Source organism: Polypterus senegalus, chromosome 3 (assembly GCF_016835505.1).
Source record: "Polypterus senegalus isolate Bchr_013 chromosome 3, ASM1683550v1, whole genome shotgun sequence".
Lineage (NCBI taxonomy): Eukaryota > Metazoa > Chordata > Cladistia > Polypteriformes > Polypteridae > Polypterus > Polypterus senegalus.
The window spans coordinates 40,626,112-40,638,872 of NC_053156.1; the positions used below are offsets into that span (position 1 = coordinate 40,626,112).

The 12,761-nt window shown below is 37.9% G+C and overlaps 1 protein-coding gene across 3 annotated transcripts in view; it reads right to left on the bottom strand.

The window, feature by feature from the left end:
- The window catches only part of si:dkey-19b23.8, a 69,579-nt gene that overhangs the window by 37,296 nt on the left and 19,522 nt on the right, over positions 1-12,761 (bottom strand). For 2 of the 3 annotated variants that reach the window (XM_039747015.1, XM_039747018.1), the window contains exon 2: positions 25-96. The gene's annotated coding sequence lies outside the window, so the exon portion shown is untranslated. Of the gene's footprint in view, positions 1-24; positions 97-7,829; positions 7,849-12,761 lie in introns of those variants that run through there. The other variant, XM_039747016.1, reaches the window with a different exon arrangement.

The window sequence follows — 12,761 nt, forward strand, 5'->3', positions numbered from 1 at the left end:
TCATAAAAAAAGCTTTCAACTTACCAAATATGTCCAGTTTGTGGCAACAAAAGTTTCAATTTCAGAAAACATGCCTTCTGTGTTTCTGATGTATGTCTATGAAAGCAAAAGGAAATTGTAAGTAATATATTTTACCACTGATTCTTGGCATTGTTTTTTCTAGAATGCATTCCTCCTCAATTGTGTGCTCACAGCAAATGTCATGGGTGGAGTTTTCATGTTAATAAGGAATTAAAATCACACAAAACCATGCACATGTCTGAAATTGTTTAACAAGGTGCAAAATGGAACTTTATAGTATTAGGAATAGAAATATTGTTTGCTAGCAAACTGAATACTGTACAGATGAGTAGATCTTGTGAAATGGGGCCCAGTATGGCTGCTGCGTCTTGGGTTTGTATCTCATGCCTAAACATTGTTCTGAGTCTTCATGTCCCAAATGAACTTTGGGTTTCCTCCTACATCCCCAATCAGATACAGATTAGGTGAATTGTTAAATCCAAATTAGTCTAACTGGGCATGTGTATGAGTGTGGGTATGAAAAAATAAAACAAAACATCATATGCTAAACCAGGGCTTAACAAGCCCGAAGCCGAGCAGATACAATATCTGTCCTCCATGCAGAAGGTGGCACCTGTAAATACATGCATTCGCACATACAGAAAAAACAATATGCAGCAGTGAATAGACCATTATGTTCAATGGAATATCATACAATAAATGAAAAAATGTAGGCACACATATTCAAGACAACTCTGCACATCTTCTGGTGTATCATACAGTCAAGTTAAAGCCACATACAATATATACAAAGGCAGATGTTTAAACCACTGTGCTCACCAGTGGAGGAGTTGAACTTGAGGAGTCTGGGAATTGAATGGCTGTAGCAGTTATGTGATTGAAATCACAGCCCAAAGCTGTCTGAGAAAATGGTTACATCTTACATTCTTCATCAAACAGTCATTTTCATTCAGTTACATTTTAAAATGGCAATGCTTTGTATATGAACACATACAGTAGCTATTAAAACCTAAATACTGTACATCTATGAAAAATATATATTTTTTAAATTGTGTTGGGGGACTGTGAAAAGATTCTTGGCTTGAAAATAAATATGCTTGGTAAATCTTAAAGCTCTTAAGTTTTTTAAGTTACATTCAATTGTAAAATTCGTCAGAAATGCAAAAGGTAATACATTAAGAATGCAATTCTGCAGAAATCTGAAGCAAGAGGGGGAGCGTAACTTTACCTAACTTCCAGTTTTATTACGGGGTTGCAAATATTTATACTTTAAAACTATGGAAAAAAAAGAATATAATGGGACTCTCTCTGCTTGGTTAGCTTTTGATTGTAATCTCTTTCAAACTCTTCTGTGTATGTTTTTCTTTGTGCTCTGTCTATCAATAACTATCATAAATTCAATAGCAATCTGGTTGTGCATGACTCATTTAAAATGTGGAAATAATGTAAAAAATATTTTATAAAGAGAAAAAAAGTTATTCTGTGTTGCCCCAGTGCACAATAGTCATATTCCACATATTTAAGTCATGCATCCGGGTATCCGGACCTTTACAGACTTCTGTATTAGCAATATGTTTACATCCTTTGATCAACTATGCCTCAAAAATAGCTAAACTATATTCAAACAGTGCCTCACAGTAAGGAGACCTGGGTTCACTTCCCAGGTCCTCCTTGCGTGGAGTTTGCATGCTCTCCCCGTGTCTGTGTGGGTTTCCTCCGGGTGCTCCGGTTTCCTCCCACAGTCCAAAGACATGCAGGTTAGGTGGATTAGATGTTTCTAAATTGTACCTGGGTGCACATCATGAAATTAGTCCAAAAATACTTCCAGTACCTTCATCATTAATAGTCTTCCATTACTTTTTCACATTAATCTTATGAAATTTGTCATCCATCCACCCACCCATTTTCCAACCCGCTGAATTCAAACACAGAGTCACGGGGGTCAGCTGGAGCCAATCCCAGCCAACACAGGGCGCAAGGCAGGAACAAGTCCCGGGCAGCATGCCAATCCACTGCAGGGCACTCACACCAAGCACACACTAAGGACAATTTAGGATTGCCAATGCACCTAACCTGCATGGAAACCCACGCAGACATGGGGAGAACATGCAAACTCCACATAAGGAGGATCTGGGAAGTGAACCCAGGTCTCCTTACTGCGAGGCAGCAGCGCTACCACTGCGCCACCATGCTGCCCCAATAGGAAAGTGATATCAAATATTACTTAAGAATAGAAAAAAAATCTAATTTTCCTTACAAGGAACCTTGGTAATGTGCAGCTTATTCAGAATTTGGCACAAATTCACTAATACTGTCCTTAAGTGGCCTATCGGGCTACTGCCCCTGTAGCTGTTTTTCTGTCCTTTGATGTTTTATTATGCATTCGGAAACTATCTCATATTTTTTATTTGGTTTGTTTACATAGGTCTCTGAATTGGGTTGGGTGGAGTGTTACATGTTGATTGTGATTTAATGGCTGTTGATTTTCTGGAATGAAGAAGTGATTGTATTTTTGATTCAGTTGGAGTTTACTTATTGTAATGTGATTTAACCTTAAGAAAATTGTATAAATGTTTTTAAAAAATAATGTTTATGGTAAATACAAAAAAGGACGAGAAATATAGTATCCTGATTATATGCATTTGAGAAAGTAAGAGAGATATTGAAAACACATTAACACTACAAAACAAGGTGGAATAGACATTAAAATCCTGTTATGATAGCTTTAACGAATATGCACTGTTGAAAACAAACAAAATATTTGCATGATATGAGAATATCCCAAGTCTCTGTCTGTCCTTGACTTAAACCAGACTTAAACCCCATAGAACATACTGTATGTGGAGAGAGCTGAAGGTGAAAGTTTATATAAACTTCATAATGGAGCTTGAGAGGGTCTGCCAGGACGAATGTGATAAACTGCCCAAATCCATGTGTGTAAAGCTTGTAGAGAGTCAAGAAGACTCAAGGCTGTAATTGCTGCCACAGAGGTTTCAACAAAGTACTAAATTAAGAATGTGAATACGTACATAATTGAGAGATTTCAGTTTTTGATTTTTGATAAATTTGCAAATATTACTGAAAAAATATTTTTACTTTGTCATTATGAGTTATAGTCTAATGCCAAAATTGATGGGTAAAATAGCACATTTATCAATTTAAAGTAATGTCTACAACACAATAAAGTGTGCAGAAAGTGAAGGGATCTGAATCCACTGTATCCATGTTATTAGGGTTAGTTGTTTTACATTTTGTCACTATTGAAAAATTAAGAAACATTAAGAGATGCACTGTACATTACCAAGAAAGACATGGAATCGCCAAAAGACAAATGAAACCTGAAACAGTGCCATGTTTAACAAAGTACTTGTCTGAGGTGAAAACTCCCCTGAGATATCTGCAAAAATTTTTAGTTGAACCGATCTGGGATGCCCAACATGACATAGCATTCTAAACATAAGACACCCAGTTCTGATCTCAGTCTATTTTAACCCCAACAAGAATTTAAGACTCCAGATAGATTCACTCCAAATTGTGAATGATGCAAAGCAGAATGAAATCTGAGCAGAGACCAAGAATGACATTTAGCTCAGAAAACTGTGAAAAACAATGCAAAAAATGATGGTTTATGTATTGTAGAGAAAGTCATTTGGTCCGAAAAGTGTAAGCAAATTGAGGACATTGTCAGATTGCATTGCAATTCTGTGATATAGTGTGTGAGTCCCAGAATGGATGGACTGGCATCCTGACTGGGACTGAGGATAATAACCTACCCAGTCAGTTGGCCGTGACTGAAGGATCACAGGAGTGGAGACATAACCCGTTTGGGAGGAATCTCAGTTCTTATGAAAGAATAGTGAATGGACGGGGGAGGCTGGACATTATGAACAATTCATGCCCCCAGCATGAGAGGTGGCAGTATTCCTCTGGGTAGCTCCCACCTTGGACACCCACAGGGTTGTTTGCCTGGTAATTGTAGTGTGAAAGGGCACCCAAGAATGCTGACAGGAGACACTGCTAGAAGATAACCTTCCTACTTTATGTAGCTTCTGTAGCTTCTGTGTGGCCTGGAAGTAATTTTGGGGTGCAATGCCATGGCACCAGAAGTACTCCGGCGTCCCACATAGAATGTGGCCGCTCTACCTCATACGAGCGAGCCAGAATTGGGAGGGAGGTAGACAACACTCGAGGAGGATGGGAAGGAGACAGAAGTGCTATTTATTATTCTCCTTGATAGAATTAAATTTGATGTTGTACTCTGTAAGCAGTAATGTGTCAATCAGTTACTATATTTTCATATTACAATGCTTGCAAATTGCATATTTTATTATGCTTTGTCTCCCAAATAACATTGTGAAAACCATAATTTACCTAAATAGTGAACTTAAACATGGATAGAGCATTTTGTATTGGGATCCCTACAGACATATTAATGGTAATATATCTATCACAAAATGACTGTCACAAATCAGAAGTGTTCAGTGTGCATTCCAAAGAATTTAAGAAGGAAAGCATTTTATTATGCAAGAAAAAAAAACTATCATGATAAACTGCACAATCTTAAAATATAATTGATAAGAAAACAAAATCAGGATACTTTCTCTTAGCGCATTAATAAAATGTCATGCCTATAAATAAGTGCAGTACTATAATGTACCATTTTCTACCTTTCAGCTATCATTATCATCATTGTGGACTACAACACCATATCCATAGATGTTATATATTCTCATAAAGGAATACTCCCACCCAAAAATTATATTTTTTTATGTTACGCCATGAAGGTTGTAGTGATGGCAGAGAAAAAAAATGTAATCTCATGTTTTCATGTCATATTATCTGTACCGTTGCACATATGTTTTCCTAAAATATTGTTCAGTAAGTAACTTCAGAAAAGGAAAATAGTCCACAAACTGGTAACGCCTTCACACAGGATTGCGTTTTTAAATTGAAGACAGGACACTTGACCAATGAATAATGAGGAGAGCTGGGTTTTCAATTCAAATTCAAAAGCAATATTTCAGCCAAAAATGCATGTGTTGTGGGCATACGAGTGGATGACCTGACTTGTGGATTATGTGACACAAGCAACATGAGATTTTTGACATTGTTGGTCACCATTGTTATGACTGTCCTCTGTGAAAAGATTAAATTAAAACATTTTAACATCCATCACTTTGTACTACATGGGGTAAGTAACATATACTATATATATATAATATAAACTGTATGTACTGTATATTTGTGGGTGAAGTATTTCTTTAAAACCTACCTTTGCCAGTCATTTCTTGCCAGAAAAGAGACATAATTGTAAAGGGAGTTAGTCCAGTGGATTGAGACTCTTACTTTACTCTTTTCTACTTTTTTCTTTACACAGAGAACCACAGACACTTGACATATATTGCCAAGTTGTGTGGTACACAGTAAGACTTTCGGGTCTTTCAGAACCTGACTTCATATTATTGTAGAAAAATGAAGTGGATAGAATTGCCGAGCTTTGTTGGACTGAATGGCCTGATCTAATCTATACTGCTCCAATGTTCTAATATTGGACAACAGTTCCCAATGTTATTATTATTACTTATTATTTTACTGACACATTTATCCCAGGTAATTTACAACATCTGAGAGTTGCATTTGGTTACATTTCTAAGCAGGTGACGTGACTTGCTCATGGTCACACCGTGTTGTAAGAATGAAGTACTATTGCCCTCAAAGTAAACATATTTCTGCAAAACACATCTAAATTGCTATGTCCAGGTTGGAAAAAATTCCCAAAGAAGACCGCAGACCACAGACACAGATAAAATCATGCAAACACCACACAGCCTCCTGGAATGTGAATGAGCCGTGTTAATCACTGTGCGACTGTGCCTTGTCATCAAAAGTTATTAAACTGAAAGTATGAAATGCTGTGTCATTCTGATTCCAATTTTCAGGTGAAAAGTAGTGCCCTCTAACTACAACATATCCAAAAAAAATTGTTCATGCAAACTGTGGAAAACTTGACATAAATGTGTAAATCATAGCATAGTACTTAGACCGGTCAAGAATAAGATATTAAGACTTCTCACCTTTTTTCTGATTTCCGTTGTCAAACTTTTGCAAAGTGGGGCTAATATTTTGTAAAGGTTTTCTAGACTAACTGAAAACCTATTGCCAGTTGCCTGCATCAAACATGTCTTTTAAAGTCACTGACTAGATTTTAACACATATTTATTAGTGTTTGATTACTAACACTTTTATTCAAGGTGACTTACAGGATCGCATTAATGTGATGTATACTACTGTATACACAGCAAGTCCAAAACAGGAATCAAACCTTGTGCTCCAGAGTCCCCCACTTTAGTCCCTATGCCACATTGTCTGCCTACAACACAGACAGAATAACACCTTATGACACAACATTTTGTTTTTCCCCTAAAGGGTATTTACTGTTAAACAGCTGCAGGGGTTTTCCCACAGACCTTCTTATGTTACAAATATTCTACAAGTACTGAATGAAGCCTAATGATTATGACCTGGCACACGTCCAGTATTCTTCTTTTTCCTTCAGCTTTAACCATCTGCTACTAGAAGTAGGAGTTGCATCTTTGTTCTTTACTTTGAGGCTTTTGGTAAATTCTTTGAGGGACTTGTATAACTGATTTAGCTTGTAGACTAACATCAAAACAATGGTGGCACACGATTCTCACAATGTTTTCACTGTGAATGTGGTGATAAAGATCTCTAATCCACAAGAAATCTGAAGCCACAGGATTCTGCTTTGCTCACCATGTTACAGTTTAATTTTAAACATAAGCTGTGTAAATACTGTAGATCTAGTAGTAATAGTTAAATAAATAAGTGAGAACTACAGATTTTACATTTGTGTTTTGTAGTCCATGTAACTACAGTCACTTTGGAACTCGTGGAAATTTTTGGCTAGTGGAATATTTGCTTTAGTAGATAAAGTTTTAGGCCTTAATATCCAAGAATGTCAGTTCAGTCCTCAGAACCAAAACCCTGTGTTACTTTACCTTTTTTACAAACTTTTATACCCTGACATGTTAAAAACTATAAAATGCAACATAAGCACCTTGTAATGGCATATAGACAAGCACGGTACTGTAGATATTAAGGCTTGTGTCTTGTATTTGTTTTCAAAATGGTGAAATGGGATGAGGAAATGCTGTTCATTTTTACAGGATACATTTAGTTGACTTCTGTCACTTTGTGCTAAAGGAAAATTGTGTCATTTTTTTAAAATAAAAGATAATATTTTCTTAGAGAGATACTGTCACTGAAGGCAGTACATCAACTTCTAATCTTGTATATAAACGTCTACACGTGGAAGTATGTCTGTCTGTCTGAGAGGTGGAGTTGGGGTAAGGGCTCCACTTCCGAGGATACACAAGTGAGGCCAGCACGTCAACAAAACAAAACCTCCGAAGAAAGACAGTCACTTAGCCACTAATACAGAAGCAAGGCAAGCACATCGGCAAAACAGTATCCCTTTTAGTTTTCCTCCCATCACTAATACACCAGCAATGTGAGCGCATCGGCAAAACGAACCCTCCTAGGAGAGAGATGCCCAGAGTGGTTCCTTTCAATTACTGGACATTTCTACATTTCAATTTTTTTTTCAGACGATTTCAATAGTTTCTAGGACCCTGGGCTTTTTTAGTACCGGCTTACACAGCTAGTTTAGTTATATTTGACTATGTGAAAAACACATTAAATGAAAACCACCAGATATGCATTTTAAAAGTTCATTTAGACAGTATAACGGTTTGTCTTTACAGTGACACATTGGTTAGCATCTTCACCTCAAAGCTCCATGAATGTGGATTTGATTCAGTGTTCTTGAAATGTCTGCTCCATGGATGTGGGTAAGATTCACTTCCCTTTAAGTGTCTATGTGTAGTTTTTGCATTCTCCAAATGTCTCCTCGGGCTCTTTCAGGGTATTCCTCTACATCCCAGTGCCATGTAGGTTAGGCTGACTGTGTAACTCTAAGTATTGTAGACCTCCTTCATTGAGTACAAATGGCAATTGTCTGGTATTTCTTTTTGGAGTGTTCCTGGGAATAAACAGGTCAAGTTCTGCTGGAATATGTAGTCTGTAACAGTAGATAAAGAAACAGGTAGGGTAACGCTGTAAATTATATCCATGAACAAACTGAAACAAATCAGCAATGTATCTGCATATACGGCTATGAAGTGAAGCAGCAGCAAATACAAATTTTTGTATATTGTAGCTTCAGCCTTTGAAGGGTGGCTTTCATCCGCATTTAACATCCCAAAGATGTGTGTATTGCTCTGATGTGCAGCAATCATATTTATAAATGTGCACTTAGCAGGTTCTCTATTGCCAGTAGTTACAGAAATTGCAGACATAAGGAAATGTTACAAAGGTAACGCATATCTGGAAGAAAGCAGTGTTAAACATCACAACCAAAAATATGAACTGGTGTCACATCTAGGGCCAGTTGCATCTTAATCAGCACCTGTAGGTTCTAATATCTCCCAGGCCGTTAAAAGTAAAGAAAATCTGTGAATGAAAATGCAGCTTTGTTTAACTTAACAGCCATTTTCATGTGCCTTAGCTTTCTTTCTTTGAAAAGTTGCTTTATAATATATTTGAATACAAGGTGGCAGGGTGGCACAATGGTGGCACAGCTGCCTCACAACAAGGAGACCAGGGTTCACTTTCCTGGTGCACCGTGTTTGGAGTTTGCATGTCCTCCTTGTGTTTGCATATCTCCGGGTACTCCGATTTACTCTCACAATCCAAAGATGTGCAGGTTAGGTGGTTTGGCGATGATAAATCGACCACAATGTGTATGTGTGTATGTGTGTGTTCACCCTTTTTAAAAAGCAGAAAAAGCCTGAAATCTTGAATTTATGGTAGGCTATCTATCAGTACCCTAACAGATTAGGAAAACCCGCTTGTGTTACTGTATGCACCATGAGTCCTTTTAAAATCATGAGCCATTGGTATTTCACAAATCTGTTACCATCTAATCATGGTTATTTACTATATATAATGGAGGCTGTTATAATCTAAATAAAGGTTCTTTCTGGAACCTTCATATGGAGGGGTCTTTTGGGAACCAAAAATGATCCCCCTATGGCATCGCTCTAAAAAACCACGTTGGTGCCTTTATTTTTAAGAGAGTAGTTGTGCCAAAAGTTCCTGGGTTTGTCTTGAGCAAGGCCCTTAACCTACAATTGCTCCATCCTTGGTATGACGTTAACCCGCATCCAGCCCTGCAAGTAGGCCCTCCAACCTACAGGGAAATCTTGGGGTTTTGTGGCAGAATTGGCACTCCAGGCACCATAAAAAACCTCCCACTGTTCCATTCCATCTGAACTTGTGTGGTGCTGAGGTTTCACCGGTTGCATGGCAGCACTCGGGCTCTAATCTGGGATCCTGAGGTGGTCTGTCATGTGGTGGGTGCTGTATCAGTGTGTGCTCTTAACCTCTCTCTCTCACAGAGGCTAAGTTGAAAGAAGGCATTTTCTCTGGACCAGATATTAGAAAACTAATTTCTGATGCAAAACTTGGTGGAGCAATGAACAACCTCGAACAAGATGCCTGGGTATTATTCAAGTTTTTATGTAACAATAAAGAACCACATTTTAAAGAAACCGTGCATTTCTTAAGTTCAAGGAATTGGGTTGCAACAGGAGTCTCTATATTCACTTTTCCAATTCGCATTTGGAATTTTTACTTGAAAATCTTGGGGTGGTGAGCGAAGAGCAGGTGGAGGTTATCAGGTACAGTACCAGGGACGTTGGGATGTCAGTGTGATGGCGGACAACTGTTGTGTGATTCATAGGGATACACCAAAAAGTAGACAAACGACGTTTGGATCACAAAAATTAAGCAGGGACAAAAACTAGAGGAAGTATACAAGTAATGATGTTTTCATATATATATATATATATATATATATATATATATATATATATATATATATATATATGTGTGTGTGTTTAAAAACATTAGAGTGACTTAATATTTCATGTTGATTTCCATGAACATAAATTACATAAATAAATTAACATAAATTAATGGTGTAATCTGGTTTTAATTACATTTCTTTTCAATTTTGTGACATGGTGAAAACATTCTAATTAGACTGTTAACAGAGGAATGAAATTAGCCTCTTGAGGCCGATTGCCTGTGAGTGACCCTAAAGGACCGTTGACATCTTCAGCGCCGTATTGAGGTCTTTAGCAGCGCCATGCACTCACAGCTGCTTGTCCTTTCTAGCACGCCACCCAGCTCCGTCTCAGAAACAATTCGTATGCCACATTATTGCCCCGGATCTCTGCGAGCCGAAGATCTCCAGATGCCGAGAGGCGAATCCGATTGCAGCGCCCTTTAAGTGCTGTGTCCTCTCCTCCCTTACATGCTGCTCACGGTCTACTTAATAGCTGGCTTCTCCAGGGACTGACGCCCACTTCTGAAGTCCGGATCCAGATTTTTTTTAATAGTGTTCACAATTATAACATTTATGATGAGCTTAATTTTGAATTTTTATTACGCATTGTTCTGTCGCACACACCCAGGGCCGGATTTAGACTTGATAAGGCCCTAAGCTATTTGAGACATGGGCCCTTTATAAGTCCAGATATTCTATGTAAGTGCCAAATATGATTTGTTTTGGGGGCCCCCAAGAAGGCGGGGGCCCTAAGATATAGCTTGTGTAGCTTATACGTAAATCCTGCACTGCACACACCCGATGGCCATTTTGTGAACAGTGCGTTAGTGCAAGGCCGTATACACCCATGTAACCCTGATGATAATTCAGCCATGGGTTCAGTCTGGACTTGTTAATTAACTTAACACGTAGGTCGTTATGATTTTAGAGGAAAGCTGTTTTGTTTTTTGTTTTGTTATTTGAGTACGGGGTCTCAAGGGGAGAAGCTTATCCTGCCATCAGGGCGCGCATGAGAAAGAAGCCAGCTCTTTAAGTGGCGCCAGCTGGTCGCAAAAGGTTCTAATCTGAAGGGCATTATATACCATAGAGATGAACTGACTCTATACATCTCTTTGACGCCGCAATTGCCCATATTAACTTTATTATCGTTTTGTTCCCAAAATAGTCACTGGCAGCGACTTAACAGCAACATTTTACTTTAAAGTACTTTAAATAAACAGACTCTGTAATAACGATCCAGCACTGGGGAATCGCAATCAGGGCTTCTAAAAGCGAACAGCAGTGAAAGTCCGCAGACGGTCCGCTAATGATTTACCAGTTAACTGCAGTGTGACTCGTACTCCCGAGTCAGCAGTTCCTATTTGAAATCTCAAACATGACATCATTTTGCCAATTAAGGTAAAGTGATCGTTACTTCTATTTTTGCAGGATTACACCATTTCCCCCAACGATGACACACATATTTCACTTAATATTAACGCACGTGTTAGCTGCGTCACTGCGCAGCTATTTCCTTTGGGTCTAGACGTGGCTTCTCTAGTTCTGTTACTTTAAATAGCGTGGGGAAATTCCTTTTGGTTTAAATTCATACAAGAAAAGATCGGTTTGGCAGTACGATTTTGGCAAATCTTTATTCTGAGGCAGAACGTTCAATTAACATTAATAAGTCTGTAGTCATTGTGGTAACATAAAGACAAACCACTGCTGCATTGAGCTAACTAAAAAAGTTTGTTTTTTTTTTCATTTTTGTTTTCACTTCAGAAAAAGAACAGTAACTTTTTCGCATGGTTGGATTGCACACTTCATTTATATGTGTTTGCGAGTTTAACCAGACTTTTCTTATAAATACAATTCTTTGTGCCTTCAGCAATATTTTCCAGAAGAACTATATGCAGAAGTCCTCTTTTTAGGTAGCATTCATCTAGCCATGCGCAAAGATTAAAAAGTCACTTAACTGATTCCCAATGGTTTCTCATTTTAAAATGTTAGGGTGTGAACTCCATAAGGATTTGGGGTTTGTTTGGGAGTGGTCATTGATCCAAATTCTCCAGTACATGGATATAAGGAAAGTACAGTAGGGGGTCTATGAAGGCAGCTTAAAACACAAGGCAGGAAAACTCCCTGGATGGTTTTACTCAAACGCACAAGCAGTAGGAGCCCAGTAAACCTGTCAAAAGATGCTCCTGTTTGAAATGAACACCACACTGGGAAAAGGTGGAAATTGCATGCGAACAACAACCAGACACCTGCAGTCACTAACAACAGGTGCCATTATGAACAACGCTGCACATCCTCACTCTGACGCATTACACTGAGGACTTTCAGCCAAGAATCATTCAATAGAAGTATGTCGAGAAAAGCAATGGCGGCTCCTTTATACCATCAGCAATACACCTGCATAATGTCTGGGGCAGCCAAGTCAGAAGTTTTCTTTCTTTTAAAATGTTCTTTCTTATTAGTCATTCTGGTGTGTGTTCTGTTCAAACCATAGTGTAAGTATATATATATATATATATATATATATATATATATATATATATATATATATATATATATAATATACTGTATATGTATGTATGTATCTATATATATAGATCTATCTATCTATCTATCTATCTATGATTTAATAATTATTAAAAATGCATTTATAGTTACCTTTTTATAACCTACTGAGAGTGCATTACACAGACAGTAAAAGAACAACTTCAACCAGCAACAACGCCTGAATGATGTAATTTCATCCATTCTTGTGCCAATATGCACACCAGACATTAGCTACTAGGTGGTGAAGAAATGAGAGACATAGCCA